The sequence below is a fragment of the Sminthopsis crassicaudata genome, chromosome 6, assembly GCF_048593235.1.
Source record: "Sminthopsis crassicaudata isolate SCR6 chromosome 6, ASM4859323v1, whole genome shotgun sequence".
Lineage (NCBI taxonomy): Eukaryota > Metazoa > Chordata > Mammalia > Dasyuromorphia > Dasyuridae > Sminthopsis > Sminthopsis crassicaudata.
Window position 1 is genome coordinate 197511187 of NC_133622.1, and position 27855 is coordinate 197539041.

The 27855-nt window shown below is 39.4% G+C and overlaps 2 long non-coding RNA genes across 2 annotated transcripts; one reads left to right on the top strand and one right to left on the bottom strand.

Moving 5' to 3' along the window:
* The first annotated feature begins 9 nt into the window (after positions 1 to 9).
* LOC141546685 (uncharacterized) lies at positions 10 to 23612 on the top strand. The gene is made up of 4 exons (XR_012483394.1): positions 10 to 538; positions 742 to 865; positions 2150 to 2310; positions 23299 to 23612. It is a non-coding gene; the product is annotated as an uncharacterized LOC141546685 (long non-coding RNA).
* On the bottom strand, positions 21462 to 26266 carry LOC141546686 (uncharacterized). Its single transcript, XR_012483395.1, has 3 exons — positions 26234 to 26266; positions 22716 to 22823; positions 21462 to 22003 (listed from the first exon to the last, which is right to left on the bottom strand). It is a non-coding gene; the product is annotated as an uncharacterized LOC141546686 (long non-coding RNA).
* Between the last annotated feature and the right edge of the window lie 1589 nt (positions 26267 to 27855).

A 27855-nucleotide genomic window follows, 5' to 3' on the forward strand; every position in this document is an offset into this window, starting at 1 on the left:
ACAACCCAGTTGGATCCTGACAGCCAAGGGAGTAGTATGTGAATAGAAGAATAGATGAGTGGACAAATAGACTAATAGACTAGATACATAGATAAGTGCTGATAGATAGATGGGATAGATAGGGTAAACAAATAGATTCAATAGATACACTTGATGCATAGTTAAATAGATAATGATGGGTAGATAAGTGAAAAGATAGATTTATAGTAGAAAAGTTTATAGGTAGAAAAGATATTTATAGGAAAAAAAGTGATTTATAGTTAGAAAAGGGATTTATATGAAAAAAGCGATACATAGGTAGAAAAGAGATATATATATAGTTAAAAAAGTGATTTAGGAGAAGAAACGAGATTTATAGGTAGAAAAGAGATTTATAGGCAGAAGAGAATGAATAGCTGCCTTAAATTATACATAGATAATGAAGGAGTCAATGGAGGGTTAGGTAAATCAGTAAATAAATTACTGGAGAGAGAGATCCATTTGGGCCCTCATCAGCATGATACCAAGGGCTGCTGTCATAGATTGAGACTGCCTTCACGTCAGTATTAAACTATTATATTTTATTCTTCAATATTATAGAAGCTAAAATGGTTGCTTTCTATCTGGCTTGGGAAATTGTTGACTTCTCTTTCTTCCCCTCTTCCCCCACGCCCCCCCAAAATTGCATTTTGTGGATGGTTATTCTAGTAGATCAATTGGACACATATCTTTCACTTATGCTGTAACATTTTACCTTTTCAGGCATCCTATAAGCCACTGCTGAAGCAGAGGAGATACTGAACCAGTTGTGACCAGATGCTGGCGATATTGAACGCATCTTAAGCCTCGGGATCGACTTAAAACGGGATTTAACCTGTTCATGAAGGTAAAGCATCTACATAGAGATAATGTACCTGCAGCTTCCCTCCTGCAGTCAGTGTTAATAGGAGATCAAGGTAGGGCCTGGTTGCTGACTAGCCCTATATATATATACTAGAAGTACAAATAATCTGGGAAATAGAGAGCCTACACTTAAAAGCAAACAAACAAACAAAAGCAAATTCTTTTAGTTCGGAAACTATTTTCTTTTTCCTCATCCTATGGCTGGTTCCCAGAAAAAAGATGACTTGCTCATATTAGAGGTTTCATAAATGCTTGTTAAATTCAATTACATATAGATGAAGACTTTTTCTAAAATTATAGGCAGCTGGCTGGTTCAGTGGATAACACTGTTGGACCTCCCTTGAATCAGCAACTGATTTCAAACACCAGCTGTAGGACTCTGGGCAAGTCACTTAATCTGTGTTTGCCTCAATTTCCTCCTCTGTAAATTGGGAATGATACAATCATGTTTGCTCCACAGAGGATAAGCCTCTGAGAACTATTTGTTTTCAAGTAGAGTCACAGCATCGTGGATTTTGAGCTGGCAGCAATATTTCAGGGTTTCTACTTCCATATTTTACAAAGAAAGTCACTGAGACACAAGGAGGTTTAGTATAGTTAATATATTGTTCAAGCGCATACAAGTTGTAAGTGGCAGAGACAAGATTCAAACAGATCCTGTTAATACTATCGTGTTACCTCTAAGTGTTCATTATATATGGGTGTATGGGTGTCCATATATGTGTGTGTATATTTCCATACTCCAATCTTCTAACCTATAACTAAACATATTTACTCTTAAAAAAAAAAAAAGTGGTGGGATGGGGTAGGGGAAAGACACTGTAATAAAGTAACATTAAACAAGTGGTATTTTGCTCTTCTGTTTATTTCTTACTTTCATGACTTTATATTATCACTTTAAACTCCCTGAGCCTCAGTTTCCTCACATGTTAAATGAGATAGTTGAGCTCCATGACCACTAGGAAACTACATTTCCAGTTCTAAAATTGTGATTCCACAGTGAAAATCTAGCAACATTGTGTCCTAATGTAAGATCTGTATTTGATCATTAATGAGTCATATATTTTCTCTTGGATTTTATATAGTTCATTTGTAGCAACATTAACCTGGCATTCCCTTCTGAGGGCTGACCCCATCCTTGTTGTGGTGACTGTTAGAGGTGGGCCGCCCTCATCCCGGTGACCATCCACTCCAGATCCTCTTTGTGGTTGGTGGGGTGACGATATCAGAAGCCAAAATGTTGAAAGATCTCGTTTCTTCCCTGAAGCCTGGAACACAGGTACCGAACCCGAAATAACAGGACATGCATCTCCCTGGCCCAAGGATGGGAGAGTCTGGCTGTTCCCACAAGACTTGGTCTGAGCCTTAGGGGTAGCATTTGAGGAGATGATCTATAGAATTCGGGAGATGGTGAAGCACTGTGTAAAGGTCAGATAATTCTCTTACTACTACTATTATTACTTGTACTCTTACCCCTATTATTATTACTACTATTTCTACTATTACTCCTCTTCCTACTCCTATTAGTATTACTCCTATGATTACTACTATTACTCTTCCACCAACTACTACAATTACTGCCACTCTTATTACTGTTATTATTCCTTGTAGATCTCTTCCTCCTGCTACTAGTACTATCATTGCTCCTATTCCTATTAATACTCCTTTTACTACCACTACTACTATTATTTCTACTACCACTTTTATTATTACTATTACTACTACTACTCCTCCTCCTACTCCTACTATAGTGTAACTCCTATTCCTATCATCATTACTGTTGCTATTACTACTACTTCTACTACTATTATTCCTACTCCTATTCCTGTTACTACTCATACTACTCCTACTTCTTCTACTCCTCCACCTCCTACTACTAAAACTACTCCTTGGTCCCTACTATTACTATAATTACTACTAGCACTACCACTACTACTACTACTACTACTACTACTACTACTACTACTACTACTACTACTACTACTATTGCTACTCTTACTTCTATTACTATTATTACTCCTACTGTGAGTACTGTTAAATTTTTCTAGTGCCATGACCAATTTCTTCTCCTAGAAGGGAGCCGACAACTTAACTATTACAACACCAGAAAGGGTGAAAGTGAGATTGTACAGCTGATAGAGGGCAGGGGCTTCAAGGCAGGAAGACTTAGAGTTCCAATTTTTCTTCCAAAACTTACTATATATTTTGACCTTAAACAAGTCATTTTACATCTGCTCTCAGTTTGCTCAATAGTGAAACGTTGTTTACCATAATCTCTATTGCCTAAGTTGTTGTGAGAGTCAAATGAGATTATAATTATAAAATAGTACAAATGCCAGCAAGTTATCATTATTTTTTATTGATTTTTGATTATAGCACATTTTTTTTGACAGTACACTGGCATATTTTTCTTTACAACATTATCCCTTGTACTCCTTTCTGTTCTGAATTATTCCCGTACTTCCCCACTAGGCCCTCCCATAGAGGGCAGGCATTGCCATACATATTTAAATATCTTATAGTATATTCTTGGTACAATATATATGTGCAGAACCAAATTTTATTGTTGTTGTTATTGCAAAGGAAGAATTGTATTCGGAAGGTAAAAATAATCTGTGAAGAAAAATAAAAAGCAAACAAACAAAATGCTCTCACTTTACATATCCCAGTGTTCAGGTTCTGGGTGTAGCTGATTCTCTCCATCATTGATCAAGTGGACTTGTATTAGCTATTGTCTATGTTGAAGATATCCACTTCCATTCGAACACAACCTCATACAGTATCATTGTTGAAGTGTATAATGATCTCCTAGTTCTGCTCGTTTGACTCAGCATCAGTTGATGTAAGTCTCTCCAAGCCTCTCTGTTTTCCTCCTGTTGGTCATTTCTTACAGAACAAGAATATTGCATAACATTCTTATACCATAATTTACCCAACCATTCTCCAATTGATGGACATCCATTCATTGTCCAGTTTCTAGCCACTACAAAAAGTGCTGCCACAAACATTTTGGCACATACAAGTCATTTTCCCTTCTTTAGGATTTCTTTGGGATATAAGCCCCGTAGTAGCACTGCTAGGTCAACGGATTGGCAGATTTTGATAACTTTTGGGGCATAATTCCAGATTGCTCTGCAGAATGGTTGGATTCTTTCACAACTCCACCAGCAAGGCATCATTTTCCCAATTTTCTCACAGCCCCTCCAACATTCATCATTGTTTTTTCCTGTCATCTTAACGAATGTGACAGATGTGTAGTGGTATCTCACACTTGTGATTTGGAACTTGTGAGTGGAAATAGTTTTAATTTCATCATCTGAAAATTGTCCATATCCTTTCACCCTTTTTCAATTTGAGAATGGCTTGTTTTCTTATAAATTAGCATCAATTCTCTCTATATCTTGGAAGTGAGGCCTTTCTCAGAACCTTTAACTGTAAAAATGTTTTCCCAATTGGTTACTTCCCTTCTAATCTTCCTGGCATTAGTTTTCCCCCCCCTGTGATAACTTTTTAATTTGATGTAACCTAAATTTTCTATTTTGTGATCAATAATGATCTCTAGGTCTCCTTTGGTCACATAATCCTTCCTCCTCCACAAGTCTGAGATGTAAACTATCCTATGTTCCTCTAATTTATTTATGACCTCGTTCTTTATGCCTAAATCATGGACCCATTTTGATCTTAAGTGTGGGTCCATGCCTAGTTTCTCCCATACTAATTTCCAGTTTTTCCAGCAGTTTTTGTCAAATAATGAATTCTTATGCCAAAAGTTGGGATCTCTGGGTTTGTCAAACACTAGATTGCTATTTTTATTCACTATCTTGCCCTGTGAACCTATGCTACTCCACTGAACAACTAGTCTATTTCTTAAGCAATACCAAATGGTTTTGGTGACTGTTGCTTTATAATATAGTTCTATATCAGGTACAGCTAGACAGCTAGACCACCTTCCTTTTTTTTTTCATTACTTACCTTGAAATTCTTGAACTTCTGTTGTTCCATATGAATTCTGTTATTTTTTCTAGGTCTTTAAAAAAGTTCCTTGGGAGTCAGATTGGTATAGCACTGAATAAATAGATTAGTTTAGGGAGTATTGTCATCTTCATTATATTCTCTCGGCCTATCCAAAAGCATTGAACGTCTTTCTAATTATTTAAATCTGACTTCATTTTTCTGGCAAGTGTTTCGTAATTTTGCTCCTGACTTTCCTTTGTTAGATATATTCCCAAATATTTTGTACTATCGACAGTTATTTTGAATGGAATTTCTCTTTGTGTCTCTTGCTGTTGGATTGTGTTGCTAATGTATAAAAATGCTGAGGATTTCTGTGGATTTATTTTGTATCCTGCAATTTTGCTAAAGTTCTGAATTGTTTATAATAGCTTTTTTAGCAGAGTCTTTGGGGTTCTCTAAGTATACCATAATGTCATCTGCAAAGATTGATAGTTTTATTTCCTCATTTCCTACTCTTAATTTTTGAATCTCTTTCTCGGCTCTTTTTGCCGAGGCTAGCGTTTGTAGTACTATATTGAATAGTAATGGTGATAGTGGGAAACCTTGTTTCACTCCTTATCTTACAGGGAAAAGTTCCTAAGATATTTGCTGACGGTTTTAAATATAGGTTCCTTATCATTTTAAGGAATAGTTCATTTATTCCTATACTCTCAAGTCTTTTTTTGTAGGAATGGATGTTGGATTTGATCAAATGCTTTTTCTGCATCTATTGAGAAGATCATATGGTTTTTAGTAATTTGATTATTAATATGGACAATTATACTAATAGTTTTCCCAATATTAAACCAACCCAGCACTGCTGGTATAAATCCTGCTTGATCGTAGTGTATTATCCTGGGGATGATTCTCTGAAGTCTTTTTGCTAATATCTTATTTAAGATTTTAGCATCAATATTCAAGAAGGAAAATGGTCTTTAGTTTTCTTTCTCTGTTTACAATCTACCTGGTTTTAGGTATCAGTACCATGTCTGGGGCATAAAAGGAATTTGGTAGGCCTCCTTCAATTCATTTTTTTTTCAAATAGTTTATATAGTATTAGAGTTAGTTGTTCTTTAAATGTTTGGTAGAATTCATATGTCAATCCATCTCTTCCTGAGGATTTTTTCTTAGGGTGTTGGTTGATAAATTGTTCTATTTCTTTTTCCGAAATGGGACTATTTAGACTTCTTACTTCTTCCTCTGTTAATCTGCGCAAGTTATATTTCCTCCACAAGTCTGAGAGATAAACTATCCTTTGTTCCTCTAATTTATTTATGATCTCATTCTTTATTCCTAACTCATGGACCCATTTTGATCTTTTCTCCCTATTTGCTGTTAAGTGTGGGTCCATGCCTAGTTTCTACCATAATAATTTCCAGTTTTCCCAGCAGTTTCTGTCAAATAATGAATACGTATTCCAAAATCTGGGATCTTTGGGTTTGTCAAAAACTAGATTGCTATTTTTATTCAATATCTTGCCCTGTGAAGCTAACCTATTCCACTGATCAACTAGTCTATTTATTAGCCAACACCCAATGGTTTTGGTGACTGCTGCTTTATAATATACTTTAGATCAGGTACAGCTAGGCTACCTTCATTTGATTATTTTTTTTTTCTCATTACTTCCCTTGCAATTCTCAACCTTTTGTTCTTTCCTATGAATGTTGTTGTTATTTTTTCTAGGTCATTAAAATAGTTTCTGATTGGTGTAGCACTAAATAAATAGATTAATTTAGAGAGTATTGTCATCTTGATAATATTCGCTCTGCTTATCCAAGAGCACTGAATGTCTTTCCAATTATTTAAATCTGACTTCATTTTTGTGGCAAGTGTTTTGTAATTTTTCTCATATAATTCCTGACTATTCTTTGGTAGATGGATTCCCAAATACTTTATACTCTCAACATTTGTTTGGAATGGAATTTCTCTTTGTATCTCTTGCTGTTGGATTGTGTTGGTAATATGTAAAAATGCTGAGGATTTAGGTGGATTTATTTTGTATCTTGAAACTTTGCTAAAGTTCTGAATTAATTCTAATAGCTTTTTAGCAGAGTCTTAGGGGTTCTCTAAGTATACCATCATGTCATCTGCAAAGAGTGATAGTTTGATTTCCTCATTAGCTACTCTAATTCCTGGAATCTCTCTGGGCTCTTATTGCCCAGGCTAGCATTTCTAATACAATATGGAATAGTAATGGTGATAGTGAGCAACCGTTGTTTCACTCCTTATCTTACTGGGAAAGGTTCCAGTGTATCACCATTACATATGATGTTTACTGACAGTTTTAAATATATAATCATGATTTTAAGGAATAGTCCATTTATTCCTGTACTCTCAAAGGTTTGTAGTAGGAATGGATGTTGGATTTTATGAAATGCTTTTTCTTCATCTATTGAGATGATCATATGGTTTTTGTTAATTTGGTTATTGATATAGTTGATTATACAAATAGTGTTCCTAATATTGAACCAGCCCTGCATTCCTGGTATAAATCCCACTTGGCCATAGTTTATCATCCTGGGGAGGGTTTTCTGTAGTCTTTTGGATAATATTTTATTTAAGATTTTAGCATCATTAGGGAGATTGGTCTATAATTTTGTTTCTCTGTTTTCAGCCTACCTGGTTTAGGTATCAGTACCATGTCTGTGTCATAAAAGGAATTTGGTAGGACTCCTTCAATCCCTATTTTTTCAAATAGTTTCTATAACATTGGAGTTGTTTTTTAAATTTTTGGTAGAATTCACATGTAAATCCATCTGGTGCTGGGGATTATTTTTTCTTAGGGAGTTGGTTAATAGCTTCTTCTATTGCTTTTTCTGAAATGGGACTATTCAGACTATTTCCTTCTTCCTCTGTTAGTCTGGGCAAGCTTATTTTTGAAGGTATTCTTCCACTTCATTTAAGTTATCGAATTTATTGCCGTAAAGTTGGGCAAAGTAGCTCCTAACTATTGTTCTAATTTCCTCTTCATTAGGGGTGAGTTCTCCCTTTTCATTTTTAAGACTAACAATTTTTGTTTCAAATACAGACAACTACAGGCACACAGTAGTAGACAGAGTCTAAAGTCGAGTCCTGACTTCTTTTAATCATCTTTTCTTTCTTAACTTTTTTGGATCATGGACTTTTTTGACTTACTGCTGAATGCCTCTTCTAGGAATAGACGTTTTTAAATGCTTAAAACAAAGGAACAGGATAACGAGGGAATCACGATTACTGAAATACTGTTTTAAAATGTTTTTTTCTCAATAGTATTTTATTTTTTCCAAATACAGGTAAAGACAGTTTTCGACATTCATTATTAAAATTAGTTTTGAAAATAAACGTGATATATCCCAGGTTGAGAACCTGTGCACTAGGAACTTGGAATTTTCCCCCTCTCTCCACTCCTGGAAATGTCTCCATTCTTTATGAGGACACTCTGTTCCAAGCTGAAGTTGCTCTGAATTCCTTGGGAAACTGAAGGAGGAATAGACCTGGCTGAGTCTCCCCAGGCCTACTCCTTGGTTACTTGAACTGTGGTTCTGTGAGGAACCCATACAGAACTATCAGCCTCCACCTTGGAGCTGGTGAAGAACCAGTTCTATTTCTGTGGGCAATGCCATGCCAGAGGCACTTGTTGCTTCTCTGTTGCCAATTACTTCTTTAAAAGCCTGGGTGTATTTATTAATACAGACAGAATAATTTCTCATAGATCCACCGAATGCACTCCCTGGGATGTAAGGCACACACAGACAAACAAAGGGAGGCCTTGCATCCCACAGCACCAAGCTCTAATCCCTCTTAGTCTGCAAACTCAAAAATTCCATTACTCAGGACAATCATGAAGCAGAGAAGAATGGTCAATAATTGTAGGGAGTCACTCTGGCACCCTTTAAGGAGGGTATCTGCAAACAGCTTAGAGCCCCTTCCTCAACCTGGAAGGCTCTAAATCTTACCCATGCTCACTGATCAGAGAAGGAGCTCCCCGGCTGCCGGGATACTAGCATGGGAAGGCGCTGAGTGCTTTTCCTTCATTGTGCATTGCTTACCAGGAGATGTAGCCGCTCCAGTGTTCATGGCACACTCTTGGGCTTCACGGGGCAGAGACAGGTTACTGAGGGGAGGGGTAAGTTGGAGGTCTGAGCCAGTGAGGCAATGGTAATGTTCTTGGGTTTTAGTCACCAAGCATTCATCAAATGCCCAGTGCAGCAGACAGATCCCAGGCCTGAAGCCAGATGTGGCCTCAGGCTCACTGGCCTTGTCACCAAGGGAGAGGGGGCCCAGCTAGCTCATTTTTGAAAGGGGGAAAAAAAGAATACCTCCACTTCCAGGTTTGAGAGGAGGATCCAATTGGGATACATGCAAAGTTTAGCAGACATCCTGGCCTGTTCCTAGCCTTGGATTTAAATTGGTTGGATTTATTCAGGGAACTCGGCTGCTTGACGATTGGAACACATCGTTTTATTTCATTGAAAAGGGTCTTTACCCTACAATTTCTCAAAGCAAATGCTTCTGTTTAATGTGAGCTTCAATCTCTTCCCCCAGTTGTTGCAACATTAGATTTATTGGTGTATTAAGCAGATGTTGTTCTCAGGGCATGTTGCTCGTGACCTCTTCCAGACTTACTATCCTATGGATCTAACATGATAACCTTGGCCTAAGATTGGATGTGTCTTGTACAGACAACCCTGGCCTAATTAACAAAAGGATCCAAGATCTGCAGTGTTCAAATTGTCCAAGATGAAAGGTACCTGATGAAGAGGTCCGGGGACATAAACTTGGCCCTAGGCTCCATCCCAAGAGCAATATGTGGGCTTAGCTCCCTTTCCCGCTGGCTGCTTCTACTCATGTCCCCAGATTCTGGTCCCTGTGTCTTTTGTGACTGTATCATTCTTTGGTAGTCCACCTCATCCATCAGGCCTTAGACTACTCAATAAGCAAAGCACAATTAAACAAGGAGCAAACATATATTACATATACTTACTAGGGGTCAGATATTACACTAGACCCTGGAGACATAAAGATAAAAACAAAATGGTCTTGCCCTCAAAGTTTATATATTATTGCGGAAAATGATGTCAACAAAAAAAAAGTAGGAAGAAAATCATTGCATAAGCAAGATAATTGCATAAATATTTTCATATACATTGGATTTATCCTATATTTTCACATATATAACATGTAATGACTGGTCATTTAGGGAAGGAGGTGGAAGGAAGGAGGGGGAATGTTGGAACATGAGGTTTCGCAAGGCTCAGTGTTGTAAACTTGCCCCTTCATATGTTTTCTACATAAAGAGGTTTCCTAAAAAATATTGTTAAAAGAAAACTTCCGCATAAAGCCTGAGCACAATCCTCATCAGATGAGCAGTTGACTTGCTTACCTTGGCCATGGAGACCTCATTGTGTCATGCCCATTGTGACACGCCTGAGAACACCCAAGGTTTTCTGACTTAAAGGTGATGTTCTCTCCCCAACCACCCAGTTGGATCCTGACAGCAAAGGAAGTAGTACGTGAATAGAAGAATGGATGAGTGGACTAATAGACTGATAGACTAGATACATAGATTATTGGTGATGGATGGATGGGATAGAGAAGATAAACAAATAGATTGAATAGATACACTTAATGCATAGTTAAAAAGATAATGATGGATAGATAAGTGAAAAGATAGATTTATAGTAGAAAAGTTTATAGGTAGAAAAGTGATTTATAGGTAGAAAAGAAATTTTTAGATTAAAAAAAGGGATTTAGAAGTAGAAAAGAGATTTATAGGCAGAAGAGAATGAATAGCTGGATTAAAATATACATACACCCCCCCCAAAATATTGCAGTTTGTGGATGGTTTTTCCAGTATATGAAATGGACACATATCTTTCACTTATGCTGTAACATTTTACCTTTTCAGGCAACCTATAAGCCAATACTGAAGCAAAGGATATACTGAAGTCAGAGTGACCAGATTCTGGCGATATTGCTACGATCTACTTAAAATGGGATTTAGATTGTTGTTGGGGAGTTTTGATCTACACTTTGGAGTTTATTGCACTGGTGGGGGGAAGGGAAGAGATGATGTTTCTGAGTTTGATTGTTGGGGAGTTTTGATATCTATACTTTGGAGTTTATTGTACTGGTGGGCAGAAGGGGAGAGATGATGTTTCTGAGTTTGATGTGGTTTTAAAAATAAAAAAAGGTTTTTTTTTTTTTTTTTTCTGTTTCCAAAAGTGTCAAGTTGTCATTCTTTCAGCTCCCACATGATTAGTGATATTTCCCAGTTTCTTCTGTACTATCTGGTGATTACATTTGCCAGCTCGTTAATCCTAAAGAAATACTTCTTGGCAAACTTATTGGGTAAACTACCTTTTTCCCTTATTTCCAGCTAGCCCATACTGCTGATGGGTAAAGCTATGGGCTAAGCTGGCTATCCTATCTGGGTTTGGGAATAAGAGAGGCAGGCAGATTTGTTCTTCTTTGAGATTGTGAAAAAACTGTAAGTAGGACCTTTGCCATCAGAGGCTGGGGACCATCTGAAAGTCTGGGAACAAAGAGGTAGTGAGGGTTAACAAGCAGCAGGGCTGTTGTGTTCTAGCCAGAGAAGTTCCAGAGAAGCTCGGAACTGGCCCTGCTGAAGTCTTTTGGATCTTCCTGGAGGAGCAGAGCAGCCATTCTCCACCAGGAGGGCAATTCAGAATGACAAGGGACTGGCTTAGAGATTTGCATCCAGGTGCTTCCCCTCAGCTCTAGGGGAAGGCTGAGCCAGAAAATAATTGGTGTCCCCACAGGCTTGTGCTAGAGCCCCCCATTCCCCCTTAGAAGTTTCTTCTGCCTGACTTGTGCTCATTATAATCTATATGAGTGAAATGTCAAACTTCTGTTTCTGAAAATAACCTTTCTACAGAAGCTGGGAACCTAAATCCCCTGGATGAAGAAGAGGGATAGTAAGAGTGCTAGAAAAGCAAATGGGTGCTCTGGAGACAGCAAGATTGGAGATGGGAAAACCCCATCTGATTTGATTCTATAGATAGTGGCAAACGTCAGGTTAGCCACAAAGGATGTTTGCACTGATTGATAAAGCTGGAACAATACCTCTTGGGAATTGATGTACAGGCCCTGGCAAGAAAATGAAACCAAACTAACTCCCAAGCAGGATGCAGCCTTAATTGGCTGAAGGGCCCCAGAAGACCCTGGACAAGCCAGTCAAGCCGGCTTCCAGAGCTAGTCCTTAGCTTGGCCTTGGGAATCCTCCCAGGGGGTGGAAGAGGAGGAGGTCTGGATTGCTCTCTGACAGCACCTTCTCATCCTCCATCTTGGGCTTTCCACTTCTGGGCTTGGGCTTGGAGGGTCTCATCTACAGAAAACCACCTTCTTGAGGGCAAGAACTGTTGGAGTTTTTCCTTGGTAGCTCTGCCATTTTTCCACTTCGAATCACTTCCGATTTACCAATATTTATTAAGGAAACAAGCATTTATTAAACTCTTTTGTACTAAGCACTGTGCTAAGCACTTTACACATATTCTCTCCTTAACATCACTGGGAGGTAGGTGCTAACTGAGGCAACAGGTCAGCAAAATAGAGGCGAGATTGAAACAGATCTTGTCTTGTACAGACAACCCTGGCCTAATTAACAAGGGGATTCTAGATCTGCAGCGTTCAATGGGGTGTTTTCCAAATTCTACATGATGAAAGGTACCTGATGAAGCGGTCTGGGGCCTTAACCGTGGCCCTAGCTCCTTCTGCTTTGCAGCCAAACCCTAGGCTCCATCCCAAGAGCAATATGTGGGCTTGGCTCCCTTTCCCGCTGGCGCTTCTATTCATGTCCCCAGTTTCTGGTCCCTGTGTCTTTTGTGACCATATCATTCATCTGGTAGCTCACCTCATCCATCTTCCTTAGACTACTCAATCAGCAAAGCTCAATTAAACAAGGAGCAAACATACATTACATACTTACTAGGGGTCATATATTTCACTAGACCCTGGAGACATAAAGGTAAAAACAAAATGGTCTTGCCCGCAAAGTTTATATTCTATTGGGGAAAATGATGTCAACAAAAAGAACTAGGAAGAAAATCTATGCATAAGCAAGATAATTGTACAAATATTTTTACATACATTGGATTAAGCATATATTTTCACATATTTAACATGTAATTACCTGTCATCTAGGGGAAGAGGTGGAAGGAAAGAGGGGAAAAGTTGGAAGAGAAGGTTTTGCAAAGGTCAGTGTTAAAAACTTACCCCTTCATATGTTTTGTAAATAAAAAGCTTTCCTCAAATAATTTTTTAAAAGAAAAAACTCCATAATACCATGTAGCGTGTTGTCGTCTCCAGAAGCTGCTGGATCACTCTCTGGGAAGAGATCTGCTGTGTCTACTCACATCTCTCAGACAGATTCTTCTTCCTGTAGTGAACTGTTGTCTCCAGGTAGTTGCTGTTAACTCTTGTCCAGAGAAGTGACTCCCCTTCCTGCAGAGAGCTGCATCAAGCCAGACTTAGTGCAGAGTCTTCTCCTTGAATCCTGGCTCTGAATCTCTTCCAGCTCTCATCCTTCTCCAGGCAGACTGACTTTCCAGGCCTACTGTTGCCTCTTTTATCCTCCCAGAGAAAGGGCGTGGCATAATGCAAGGGCTTCTGGGAAGAACCACTTTAGCCAATGAGCTTGCTCCTTCTATCAAGGCATCCTGAGTTCTCACCTTGTAATTGTCTAGACAACCTGAATTCTCACCTTGTCACTGTCCAGACAACGTGAGTTCTCACCTAGTAATCCTAATATCTCCCCCTTTCTTTTGATTTAGAACATAGGACAGTCATGACCTTGAAACCTAAAGCCATCAATATGGGAAGTATTACAGATAATTACATAAATTACATAAGCACATAGTAACATAGTAACATAACACATGCTAGAAGTATATAACATAATCAAATAATCATAAATTGAAAATTTATAAATGTCCATAAATCCATTGTCCATTAGTCTCATCTTGTGTGAGGAAGTCCAATGATTCCTGCTGGTTTTAAACTTCTTTAACAGTCTTTTTATTAGCCATGCTCTTTCGGTGTAAGATGTTTCTTAGATCTTCTCCTTTATTTTGAGGTCTTTCTCTTTTTCTGTCTCTCTCTGATGGACAAGGCGAATATGACTCGTTGGCACCCATCTGATTCCTTCTCCTGCTGAAGAAATACAAGCAAACCCTCTCCCCCAGGCAGTTAACCTACCTGGTCCCTTCCATTCACCACTTTCTGGATCTCTCCACATCACCTGGCGATTATCTAAGGACAGTGGAGCTGCTCGCACTGGACACTGCCCTTCTGGTGGGTTATAAAACCTGTCTGCCGCAGCCAGTGCATCTTTGTCAAAAATTAGAAAATTAATGGTATAGAGAACTAAATTTAGAAGTTCTCTAGGGTTACCTGTGGCTCCCCCTTTCTTTTGTTTTTGGAGGAGTGTCTTAATATCTCTGTTTCTTCTCTCTACTCTTGCCTGCCCTTGAGGATTAAAGGGTATGCCCGTGGTATGTAAAATCTTATACTGTGCACAAAAGTGTGTAAAATGTTTGGACGTATATGCAGGTCCATTGTCTGTTTTTATTGCTTGTGGCACACCCATAATTGCAAATGCTTGTATAAGGAATTCAGTGACCACTCGGGCTGTCTCTTTTGCTGCTGGCACTGCAAATGTGAATCCTGAAAAGGTGTCTACCACGACATGGATAAAAGATAGACGACCAAAAGATTTATAATGGGTCACATCCATTTGCCAGATTTCATTGGGTCTCAAACCACGAGGATTCTTCACTGGAGGGAGTGTAGGAGCATGGCAAGGAAGACAAGCTGTACAGCTTTTTACTATGCTCCTAGCTTCCTCTCTTGTGATTCCAAATTGTAAACGTAAAGCTCGAGCAGCCTGATGATATTTAGAATGAGATTCTTGTGCTTCCTGAAATAAAGGACTACTGGCTAACATCGTTAGAAGGCTATCTGCCTTTGAATTTCCAACAAAAATGGGACCTGGAAGTCCACTATGTGAGTGGACATGCAAGATATAAATCTTGCCTGGATGTTTTCTCACTTGCTCTTGAAGTTCCTTAAAGAGCTGATAAATATTAGAGGCTGCAAATTTTATTTGGGCTGTGGCAATTCTTTGTACTACACCTACAGAATAAGCTGAATCAGTAATTATATTTACGTCTCCTGGGTAATAAGTAAGAGCTAGCATGATAGCAAATAATTCATTCTGTTGAGTGGATTGAAAAGGAGTCCTGATTACTCTCTTTATGGTTAAATCATGAGAGTATACAGCACAAATATTTTCTTTGGAGGCGTCTGTAAAGATTGTTGGTCCTTTAAGAGGAACCTTGGAAACCTTTTCTTCAAAGATCCATCGCCAATTATGTAGTAGCCGGGTAATCTTTAATGGAGATCCATGTGCAAAATTTGGAGCGGTGGCCAATAAAATTTGCCATTCTGGGATGGTCTCACAGCATACATTAATTTGTGCGTTAGTATAGAATGTGTATATTTTTTCAGGACTTATTCCAGATAATTGTGTTACTCTCTTAATAGCCTTTAATAAAATCCTAGCCACAAGCACTGGGTAAGGTGTAAGGCTTTGTTCTGGTTGTGCTGGGAGGTTCATCCACTCAATCACTCTGTCTCCTTGATGAAGGACTGCTGTGGGTGCCTCTTTTGTAGCAAAAACTGATATTTCCAAGGGTTTTTGAGTGACTCTTTCAACCACATTTTGTGCTTCTTTTGTAAGCTGGCGTGGTGAATTTAAAGCACTGTCTCCCCTTAAAATGTCATATAGAGGTTGTAGTTGATTGGTAGTTAAGCCTAACACTGGACGCATCCATTGGATATCTCCTATTGATTTTTGAAAGTCATTTAAGGTGTTCAACTTCTCTGTTCTTAAAGAAAGCTTTTGTACTGTGAGTGTCTTAGGATATACTTGATATCCTAAATATTGAAAAGGAGCCTGTCTTTGAATTTTTTCTGTAGCTATATGCAGTTTGTAGTACTTTAATGTTTCCATGGTCCTTTGTAGACATGCTTCTAACATTTGTTCCTCAGGTACACATCCCAAAATATCATCCATATAATGTAACAATATTACTTTTGGAAAGGCTTTTCTTACTGGAGCAAGAGCAGCAGCAACATACATTTGGCACATAGTAGGGCTGTTTTTCATTCCCTGTGGCAAAACTGTCCATTCATATCTTTTATAAGGCTCAGCCAAATTAACACTAGGCACTGAAAAAGCACATCTTTTCATACCCTCCTTATCTAGAGGGATAGAATAGAAACAATCCTTAATGTCTATAACCCATAGAGGCCATTCTCTTGGCAACTGAGTAGGAGATGGAAGTCCAGGCTGAAGAGTTCCCATAGTTTCCATCTGTTCATTTACTCTTCTTAGATCAGTTAACATCCTCCATTTTCCAGATTTCTTTTTCACCACAAATACTGGGGAATTCCAAGGACTTAGAGAAGGCCGCAAGTGTCCTTGGTCAAGTTGTTCTTGCACTATGTCTAATAAGGCCTGAATTTTATCACTTCTTAAGGGCCACTGTTCTACCCACACTGGTGAATCAGTCTTCCACTGAATAGGAACTGGTGAAAGTGCAGGTAGGCCTTCAACAGCAGCCCTGCCTAAAAAGCTGAAGTGCTTATTTGTAATCCTATCTGCTGTAAAATGTCTCTTCCCCACAGATTGATGGGGATTTTTTCAACCACAAAAGGAGTAAAAGCTCCTGTTTCTCCTTCAAATACCTATCTCAAAGGCCTAGCACTAACTTCTGGGGCTATTGATCCTCCCACCCCAGACATATAGCAGACATGTCTGCTTTAATCTTTGGCCAGTGACCGGGCCAATTGGCACCTCTAATAACTGTACGATCTGCACCCGTGTCTACCGATCCTTCAAATGGTATTCCGTTTATATAAATAGTAAGCATAGGTCGGTCAGCTGTCACAGCTGCTGTCCAATATATTCCTGGATTTTGTTCATTGGAGTCAAAATCTAGGCGACTATCACGAGGTTGCTTATTAGGGGTACGTAACAATATGCCTGATGCTACTACTTCTCCTGGTTGATAAATCACACGTTGTCTGCCTGTGTTAGTGACTGGGATATTAGATACACGTTCTCCAGTTTCCCACATCAGTGTATGGATGGACACTGTTTTGTAGGCACTCTCAGAAGGTGAAATGGTCAAGCCTACTGTGCCTGGAGGCAAAGGATCCATAGGCTCAACAGGAACAGATTTCACTTCTCCAGGGAGTATCTCGGTAGTCTCTCCTGCACACAACTCTATTTTTCCTAATTTCAATCCCTTTCTTCCATCTGATTGCCTTTTGGCTGATTGATCATGTCTTAAAATTCTCTGGATGTAACCTCGGTTGCCATCATGCCCCACTTCGGGGGCTGAAGCTGGGCCCCACCTGTCATTTCCCTGTGTCAATCTACATTCGGAGGCCCAGTGGAGGCCCTTGTGACATTTTGGACATGGAGTTTTAGGTCTTCTCTCACCCTGTCTTCTCACTGTATCTCCATATCTACACTGAGCTCTTAGATGCCCAATTTTTCCACATTGAAAACATCGCCGAGTTTCTCTAGAAGGCCCTTGCCAGGAGGGACCCTGTCTTTCCACGTTCATCATTGTCCGGGTGTAAAAAGCATTTGTTCCCACTGTAGCACAGCGTCTTATGATCTCCTCTAAAGGAGCATCTTTGTCTAATCCCCATATAATTCTTTTGCAAATCTCATTGGCATTTTCCTTAGCCAGATGTCTGGTCATTATTTCTGTAGCTGAATTTTCTCCAATAGTTCTTTTGACAGCAGTTTGCAAATGTCCCACAAAATCTGCAAAAGGTTCATTGGGACCTTGCTGTATTTTAGTGAAAGCCTCTCCACGATCTTTCTGTCCAGGAAGGACACCCCAAGCTTTTATTGCAGCCTTAGCAATTTGCTCATATATTGTCATGGTATAATTAATCTGTTCTGAATTCTCTCCATAACAACCTTCACCAGCCAAGTGCTCAAAAGTGAATTGTGTGTTAACTCCTATTTCCAAATTGCATCTGTCTTGAATTTTACATAATTCATGAAATTCCACAAGCCATAATAAATTTTCTCCAGGTTCCAGGCATGTCCTTGCTATGGATTTCCAATCATTTGGGGTTAGGACTTCATAAGACAAACCATCTAGTAACATTTTAACATAAGCTGATGTAGCCCCATAAAGGGTACAACCTTTTTTCAAATCTTTAATTTTATTCAAATCTAAAGGTGCATATCTTCTCCTTTTTTGACCTACAGAGTCAATATTTTCAATCACAGGATATGCATGTATAAAATCACTTATATCCTGTCCTTCTCTCTTAGCTTTAACCAATGCTTTTTCTAATCTTGTCATAGGCTTAGGCTGCTTCACAGGCAATTCTGTTTGTGTTTCTGCCTCTTCCCCTCCTTCTTCCTCCACCTCTGAAGGTGGGGTGGATGTGGGCCTGCCAATAATCTGTTCTCTAGGCAGGGTTGAAGCTTCTTCAAGAGAATCATACCATAATTCCTCATTTAAATCCTCTTGCTCTAAGGCAAGATCTTGATCTTTCCTTTTTTCCTCACACTTCCTCCTCTGTTCCTTTTTAAAACTTTTCCTTCTCCAACAACTTGCTTGATAGTTTAAGGTTAATTGAACTATGTTGTAGATATAAAATACTTCTGCAGAAATTGAACGAGGCCCATTTTTTGCATAAAATTCTTTCATTTCAAATCCCACTAGCTTCCATTTATCTACATCTATCTTTTCTTCCTCTAAGAACCAAGGGGATGTGCGTCTTAATGCAGCCAAGAGTTTAGCAATCTGTACCCATGTTACAAGTAAACTCTGCTCCTCAATTATCTTGATTATACTCTCTATAGTACCACTCCTGAATGGGGGTGGAGCTGAGGTTGCTTCTGGGGCTGGGGATGAGTCGGCTGAGGTCCAGGGATTGAATATAGCTAACATCTGCCCCATTTCAGCTATAAGAGATTCCTGGTTTAGCCCTTAACAAGTTAAGTTCCTTATTTATCTATTAGCACGCTCACTTAATCTTTAACAAAGTTTCCTCGTTACTCACAGTTCTGGCTCAGAGAGACTGAGATCTGGATGGGAGGCTTTTCCACTGGAATCAGGACCGTGTCTGTCCCTGTTCGGGCGCCAAATTGCGAAGGTCTGGTCTAGCTCCTCTTGTCAGGATAAGCAAAAGTCCTTGCCCCACGTGTGGACGCCAAATGTAGCGTGCTGTCGTCTCCAGAAGCTGCTGGATCGCTCTCTGGGAAGAGATCTGCTGTGTCTACTCAAATCTCTCAGACAGATTCTTCTTCCTGTAGTGAACTGTTGTCTCCAGGGAGTTGCTGTTAACTCTTGTCCAGAGAAGTGACTTCCCTTCCTGCAGAGAGCTGCATCAAGCCAGATGTAGTGCAGAGTCTTCTCCTTGAATCCTGGCTCTGAATCACCTGCAGCTCTTATCCTTCTCCAGGCAGACTGACTTTCCAGGCCCACTGTTGCCTCCTTTATCCTCCCAGAGAATGGGCGTGGGATAATGCAAGGGCTTCAGGGAAGAACCACTTCAGCCAATGAGTTTGCTCCTTCTATCAAGTAAACCTGAGTTCTCACCTTGTAATTGTCCAGACAACCTGAATTCTCACCTTGTCACTGTCCAGACAACGTGAGTTCTCACCTAGTAATCCTAACAATACCAAGTGAGCACTACCCTCATCTGATGAGCATTTGCTTTGCTTACCTTCTCCATGGAGACCTCATTGTGTCATGCCCATTGTGACACGCCTGAGAACACCCAAGGTTTTCTGACTTAAAGGGGATGTTCTCTCCCCAACAACCCAGATGGATCCTGACAGCCAAGGGGGTAGTATGTGAATAGAAGAATAGATGAGTGGACAAATAGACTAATAGACTAGATACATAGATAAGTGCTGATAGATAGATGGGATAGATAGGGTAAACAAATAGATTCAATAGATACACTTGATGCATAGTTAAATAGATAATGATGGGTAGATAAGTGAAAAGATAGATTTATAGTAGAAAAGTTTATAGCTATCAAAGATATTTATAGGAAAAAAAGTGATTTATAGTTAGAAAAGAGATTTATATGAAAAAAGCGATACATAGGTAGAAAAGAGATATATATAGTTAAAAAAGTGATTTAGGAGAAGAAACGAGATTTATAGGTAGAAAAGAGATTTATAGGCAGAAGAGAATGAATAGCTGCCTTAAATTATACATAGATAATGAAGGAGTCAATGGAGGGTTAGGTAAATCAGTAAATAAATTACTGGAGAGAGAGATCCATTTGGGCCCTCATCAGCATGATACCAAGGGCTGCTGTCATAGATTGAGACTGCCTTCACGTCAGTATTAAACTATTATATTTTATTCTTCAATATTATAGAAGCTAAAATGGTTGCTTTCTATCTGGCTTGGGAAATTGTTGACTTCTCTTTCTTCCCCTCTTCCCCCACGCCCCCCCAAAATTGCATTTTGTGGATGGTTATTCTAGTAGATCAATTGGACACATATCTTTCACTTATGCTGTAACATTTTACCTTTTCAGGCATCCTATAAGCCACTGCTGAAGCAGAGGAGATACTGAACGAGTTGTGACCAGATGCTGGCGATATTGAACGCATCTTAAGCCTCGGGATCGACTTAAAACGGGATTTAACCTGTTCATGAAGGTAAAGCATCTACATAGAGATAATGTACCTGCAGCTTCCCTCCTGCAGTCAGTGTTAATAGGAGATCAAGGTAGGGCCTGGTTGCTGACTAGCCCTATATATAAACTAGAAGTACAAATAATCTGGGAAATAGAGAGCCTACACTTAAAAGCAAACAAACAAACAAAAGCAAATTCTTTTAGTTCGGAAACTATTTTCTTTTTCCTCATCCTATGGCTGGTTCCCAGAAAAAAGATGACTTGCTCATATTAGAGGTTTCATAAATGCTTGTTAAATTCAATTACATATAGATGAAGACTTTTTCTAAAATTATAGGCAGCTGGCTGGTTCAGTGGATAACACTGTTGGACCTCCCTTGAATCAGCAACTGATTTCAAACACCAGCTGTAGGACTCTGGGCAAGTCACTTAATCTGTGTTTGCCTCAATTTCCTCCTCTGTAAATTGGGAATGATACAATCATGTTTGCTCCACAGAGGATAAGCCTCTGAGAACTATTTGTTTTCAAGTAGAGTCACAGCATCGTGGATTTTGAGCTGGCAGCAATATTTCAGGGTTTCTACTTCCATATTTTACAAAGAAAGTCACTGAGACACAAGGAGGTTTAGTATAGTTAATATATTGTTCAAGCGCATACAAGTTGTAAGTGGCAGAGACAAGATTCAAACAGATCCTGTTAATACTATCGTGTTACCTCTAAGTGTTCATTATATATGGGTGTATGGGTGTCCATATATGTGTGTGTATATTTCCATACTCCAATCTTCTAACCTATAACTAAACATATTTACTCTTAAAAAAAAAAAAAAGTGGTGGGATGGGGTAGGGGAAAGACACTGTAATAAAGTAACATTAAACAAGTGGTATTTTGCTCTGCTGTTTATTTCTTACTTTCATGACTTTATATTATCACTTTAAACTCCCTGAGCCTCAGTTTCCTCACATGTTAAATGAGATAATTGAGCTCCATGACCACTAGGAAACTACATTTCCAGTTCTAAAATTGTGATTCCACAGTGAAAATCTAGCAACATTGTGTCCTAATGTAAGATCTGTATTTGATCATTAATGAGTCATATATTTTCTCTTGGATTTTATATAGTTCATTTGTAGCAACATTAACCTGGCATTCCCTTCTGAGGGCTGACCCCATCCTTGTTGTGGTGACTGTTAGAGGTGGGCCGCCCTCATCCCGGTGACCATCCACTCCAGATCCTCTTTGTGGTTGGTGGGGTGACAATATCAGAAGCCAAAATGTTGAAAGATCTCGTTTCTTCCCTGAAGCCTGGAACACAGGTACCGAACCCGAAATAACAGGACATGCATCTCCCTGGCCAGAGGATGGGAGAGTCTGGCTGTTCCCACAAGACTTGGTCTGAGCCTTAGGGGTAGCATTTGAGGAGATGATCTATAGAATTCGGGAGATGGTGAAGCACTGTGTAAAGGTCAGATAATTCTCTTACTACTACCATTATTACTTGTACTCTTACCCCTATTATTATTACTACTATTTCTACTATTACTCCTCTTCCTACTCCCATTAGTATTACTCCTACGATTACTACTATTACTCTTCCACCAACTACTACAATTACTGCCACTCTTATTATTGTTATTATTCCTTCTAGATCTCTTCCTCCTGCTACTAGTACTATCATTGCTCCTATTACTATTAATACTCCTTTTACTACCACTACTACTATTATTTCTACTACCACTTTTACTATTTCTATTACTATTACTCCTACTGCTACTGCTACTCCTACTCCTACTAGTGTCACTCCTATTCCTATCATTATTACTGTTGCTATTACTACTTCTTCTACTACTATTATTCCTACTCCTATTATTATTAGTACTACTACCATTACTATTACTTTTATCATTACTACTCTTTTTACTACTTCTATCACTACTTTTATTCCTCTTCCTATTACTGTTACTACTCATACTACTCCTACTTCTTCTACGCCTCCACCTCCTACTACTGCCACTACTCCTTTGTCCGGAAGTCCATATGTTTTCTAAATAAAGAGGTTTCCTAAAAAATATTGTTAAAAGAAGACTTGCGCATAAAGCCTGAGCACAATCCTCATCAGATGAGCAGTTGACTTGCTTACCTTGGCCATGGAGACCTCATTGTGTGATGCTCATTGTGACATGCCGGAGAACACCCAAAGTTTTCTGACTTCAAGGTGATGTTCTCTTCCCAACAACCCAGTTGGATCCTGACAGCAAAGGGAGTAGTATGTGAATAGAAGAATGCATGAGTGGACTAATAGACTGATAGACTAGATACATAGATTCCTGGTGATGGATGAATGGGATAGAGAAGATAAACAAATAGATTGAATAGATACACTTAATGCATAGTTAAAAAGATAATGATGGATAGATAAGTGAAAAGATAGATTTATAGTAGAAAAGTTTATAGGTAGAAAAGTGATTTATAGGAAGAAAAGTGATTTATAGGTAGCAAACAGCTCTATAGGAAGAAAAGCCATTTATAGGTAGAAAAGAGATATTTAGATTAAAAAAAGGGATTTAGAAGTAGAAAAGAGATTTATAGGCAGAAGAGAATGAATAGCTGGATTAAAATATACATACAACCCCCCCCCAAATATTGCAGTTCGTGGATGGTTTTTCCAGTATATCAAATGGACACATATCTTTCACTTATGCTTTCACATTTTTTCTTTTCAGGCAACCTATAAGCCAATACTGAAGCAAAGGAGATACTGAAGCCAGAGTGACCAGATTCTGGCGATATTGAAAACATGTCTTTGGAAATCTACTTGAAACGGGATTTAGATTGTTGTTGGGGAGTTTTGATCTATACTTTGGAGTTTATTGCACTGGTGGGGGGAAGGGGAGAGAGGATGTTTCTGAGTTTGATTGTTGGGGAGTTTTGATATCTATACTTTGGAGTTTATTGTACTGGTGGGGGGAAGGGGAGAGATGATGTTTCTGAGTTTGATGTGTTTTTAAAAATAAAAAATGTTTTTTTTTTCTGTTTCCAAAAGTTTCAAGTTGTCATTCTTTCAGCTCCCACATGATTAGTGATATTTCCCAGTTTCTTCTTTACTATCTGATGATTATATTTGCCAGCTGGTTAATCCTAAAGAAATACTTGTTGGCAAACTTATTGGGTAAACAACATTTTTCCCTTATTTGCAGCTAGCCCATACTGCTGTTGGGTAAAGCTGGCTATCCTATCTGGGTTTGGGAATAAGAGAGGGAGGCAGATTTGTTCTTCTTTGAGATTGTGAAAAAACTGTAAGCAGGCCCTTTGCCATCAGAGGCTGGGGACCGTCTGAAAGTCTGGGAGCAAAGAGGTAGTGGGGGTTAACAAGCAGCAGGGCTGTTGTGTTCTAGCCAGAGAAGTTCCAGAGAAGCTCGGAACTGGCCCTGCTGAAGTCTTCTGGATCTTCCTGGAGGAGCAGAGCAGCCATTCTACACCAGGAGGGCAATTCAGAATGACAAGGGACTGGCTTAGAGATTTGCACCCAGTTGCTTCCCCTCAGCTCTAGGGGAAGGCTGAGCCAGAAAATAATTGGTGTCCCCACAGGCTTGTGCTAGAGCCCCCCATTCCCCCTTTGAAGTTTCTTCTGCCTGACTTGTGCTCATTATAATCTATATGACTGAAATGTCAAACTTCTGTTTCTAAAAATCTAACCTTTCTTCAGAAGCTGGGAACCTAAATCCCCTGGATGAAGAAGGGGGATAGTAAGAGTGCTAGAAAAGCAAATGGTTGCTCTGGAGACGGCAAGATTGGAGATGGGAAAACCCCGTCTGATTTGATTCCATAGATAGTGGCAAATGTCAGCTTAGCCACAAAAGATGTTTGCACTGATTGATAAAGCTGGAACAATACCTCTTGGGAATTGATGTACAAGCTCTGGCAAGAAAATGAAACCAAACTAACTCCCAAGCAGGATGCAGCCTTAATTGGCTGAAGGGCCCCAGAAGACCCTGGACAAACCAGTCAAGCCCGCTTCCAGAGCTAGTCCTTAGCTTGGCCTTAGGAATCCTCCCAGGGGGTGGAAGAGGAGGAGGTCTGGATTGCTCTCTGACAGCACCTTCTCATCCTCCATCTTGGGCTTTCCACTTCTGGGCTTGGGCTTGGAGGGTCTCATCTACAGAAAACCACCTTCTTGAGGGCAAGAACTGTTGGGGTTTTTCCTTGGTAGCTCTGCCAGTTTTCCACTTCGAATCACTTCCGATTTACCAATATTTATTAAGGAAACAAGCACTTATTAAACTCCTATGTACCAAGCACTGTGCTAAGCACTTTACACATATTCTCTCCTGAACATCACTGGGAGGTAGGTGCTATTATCCACTCTCTCAGATAAAGAAACTGAGGCAACAGGTCAGCAAAATAGAGGCGAGATTGAAACAGATCTTGTCTTGTACAGACAACCCTGGCCTAATTAACAAGGGGATTCTAGATCTGCAGCGTTCAATGGGGTGTTTTCCAAATTCTACATGATGAAAGGTACCGGATGAAGCGGTCTGGGGTCTTAACCGTGCCCCTAGCTCCTTCTGCTTTCCAGCCAAACCCTAGGCTCCATCCCAAGAGCAATATGTGGGCTTGGCTCCCTTTCCCGCTGGTGCTTCTACTCATGTCCCCAGTTTCTGGTCCCTGTGTCTTTTGTGACCATATCATTCATCTGGTAGCCCACCTCATCCATCTTCCTGAGACTACTCAATCAGCAAAGCTCAATTAAACAAGGAGCAAACATATATTACATACTCACTAGGGGTCATATATTTCACTAGACCCTAGAGACATAAAGGTAAAAACAAAATGGTCTTGCCCGCAAAGTTTATATTCTATTGGGGAAAATTGTTGGGATTACTAGGTGAGAACTCGGGTTGTCTGGATAGTGACAAGGTGAGAATTCAGGTTGGACAATTACAAGGTGAGAACTCAGGTTGACTTGATGGAAGGAGCAGGCTCATTGGCTGAGGTGGTTCTTCCCAGAAGCCCTTGCATTATCCCACGCCCATTCTCTGGGAGGATAAAAGAGACAGCACTGGGCCCAGAGAGCAGATCGGCCTGGAGAAGGATAAGAGCTGGAGGAGATTCAGAGCCAGGATTCAAGAAGAAGACTCTCAATTGCATCAGGCTTGACAGGGCTCTCTGCAGGAAGGAAAGTCACTTCTTTGGACAAGAGTTAACAGCAACTGCCTGGAGACAACGGTTCGTTACAGGAAGAAGAATCTGTCTGAGAGATTTGAGTAGACACAGCAGATCTCTTCCCAGAGAGCGATCCAGCAGCTTCTGGAGACGACAGCTCGATACAGAAAATGATGTCAACAAAAAGAACTAGGAAGAAAATCTATGCATAAGCAAGATAATTGTATAAATATTTTTACATACATTGGATTAAGCATATATTTTCATATATTTAACATGTGAATCCCCTGTCATCTTCCCTGTCATCTAGGGGAAGAGGTGGAAGGAAGGAGGGGAAAAGTTGGAAGAGAAGGTTTTGCAAGGGTCAGTGTTAAAAACTTACCCCTTCATATGTTTTGTAAATAAAAAGCTTTCCTCAAACAATTTTTAAAAAGAAAAAAAACCCACATACCAGGTGAGCACTACCCTCATCTGATGAGCATTTGCTTTGCTTACCTTCTCCATGGAGACCTCATTGTGTCATGCCCATTGTGACACGCCTGAGAACACCCAAGGTTTTCTGACTTAAAGGTGATGTTCTCTCCCCAACAACCCAGTTGGATCCTGACAGCCAAGGGAGTAGTATGTGAATAGAAGAATAGATGAGTGGACAAATAGACTAATAGACTAGATACATAGATAAGTGCTGATAGATAGATGGGATAGATAGGGTAAACAAATAGATTCAATAGATACACTTGATGCATAGTTAAATAGATAATGATGGATAGATAAGTGAAAAGATAGATTTATAGTAGAAAAGTTTATAGGTAGAAAAGATATTTATAGGAAAAAAAAGTGATTTATAGTTAGAAAAGAGATTTATATGAAAAAAGCGATACATAGGTAGAAAAGAGATATATATAGTTAAAAAAGTGATTTAGGAGAAGAAACGAGATTTATAGGTAGAAAAGAGATTTATAGGCAGAAGAGAATGAATAGCTGCCTTAAATTATACATAGATAATGAAGGAGTCAATGGAGGGTTAGGTAAATCAGTAAATAAATTACTGGAGAGAGAGATCCATTTGGGCCCTCATCAGCATGATACCAAGGGCTGCTGTCATAGATTGAGACTGCCTTCACGTCAGTATTAAACTATTATATTTTATTCTTCAATATTATAGAAGCTAAAATGGTTGCTTTCTATCTGGCTTGGGAAATTGTTGACTTCTCTTTCTTCCCCTCTTCCCCCACGCCCCCCCAAAAATTGCATTTTGTGGATGGTTATTCTAGTAGATCAATTGGACACATATCTTTCACTTATGCTGTAACATTTTACCTTTTCAGGCATCCTATAAGCCACTGCTGAAGCAGAGGAGATACTGAACCAGTTGTGACCAGATGCTGGCGATATTGAACGCATCTTAAGCCTCGGGATCGACTTAAAACGGGATTTAACCTGTTCATGAAGGTAAAGCATCTACATAGAGATAATGTACCTGCAGCTTCCCTCCTGCAGTCAGTGTTAATAGGAGATCAAGGTAGGGCCTGGTTGCTGACTAGCCCTATATATAAACTAGAAGTACAAATAATCTGGGAAATAGAGAGCCTACACTTAAAAGCAAACAAACAAACAAAAGCAAATTCTTTTAGTTCGGAAACTATTTTCTTTTTCCTCATCCTATGGCTGGTTCCCAGAAAAAAGATGACTTGCTCATATTAGAGGTTTCATAAATGCTTGTTAAATTCAATAACATATAGATGAAGACTTTTTCTAAAATTATAGGCAGCTGGCTGGTTCAGTGGATAACACTGTTGGACCTCCCTTGAATCAGCAACTGATTTCAAACACCAGCTGTAGGACTCTGGGCAAGTCACTTAATCTGTGTTTGCCTCAATTTCCTCCTCTGTAAATTGGGAATGATACAATCATGTTTGCTCCACAGAGGATAAGCCTCTGAGAACTATTTGTTTTCAAGTAGAGTCACAGCATCGTGGATTTTGAGCTGGCAGCAATATTTCAGGGTTTCTACTTCCATATTTTACAAAGAAAGTCACTGAGACACAAGGAGGTTTAGTATAGTTAATATATTGTTCAAGCGCATACAAGTTGTAAGTGGCAGAGACAAGATTCAA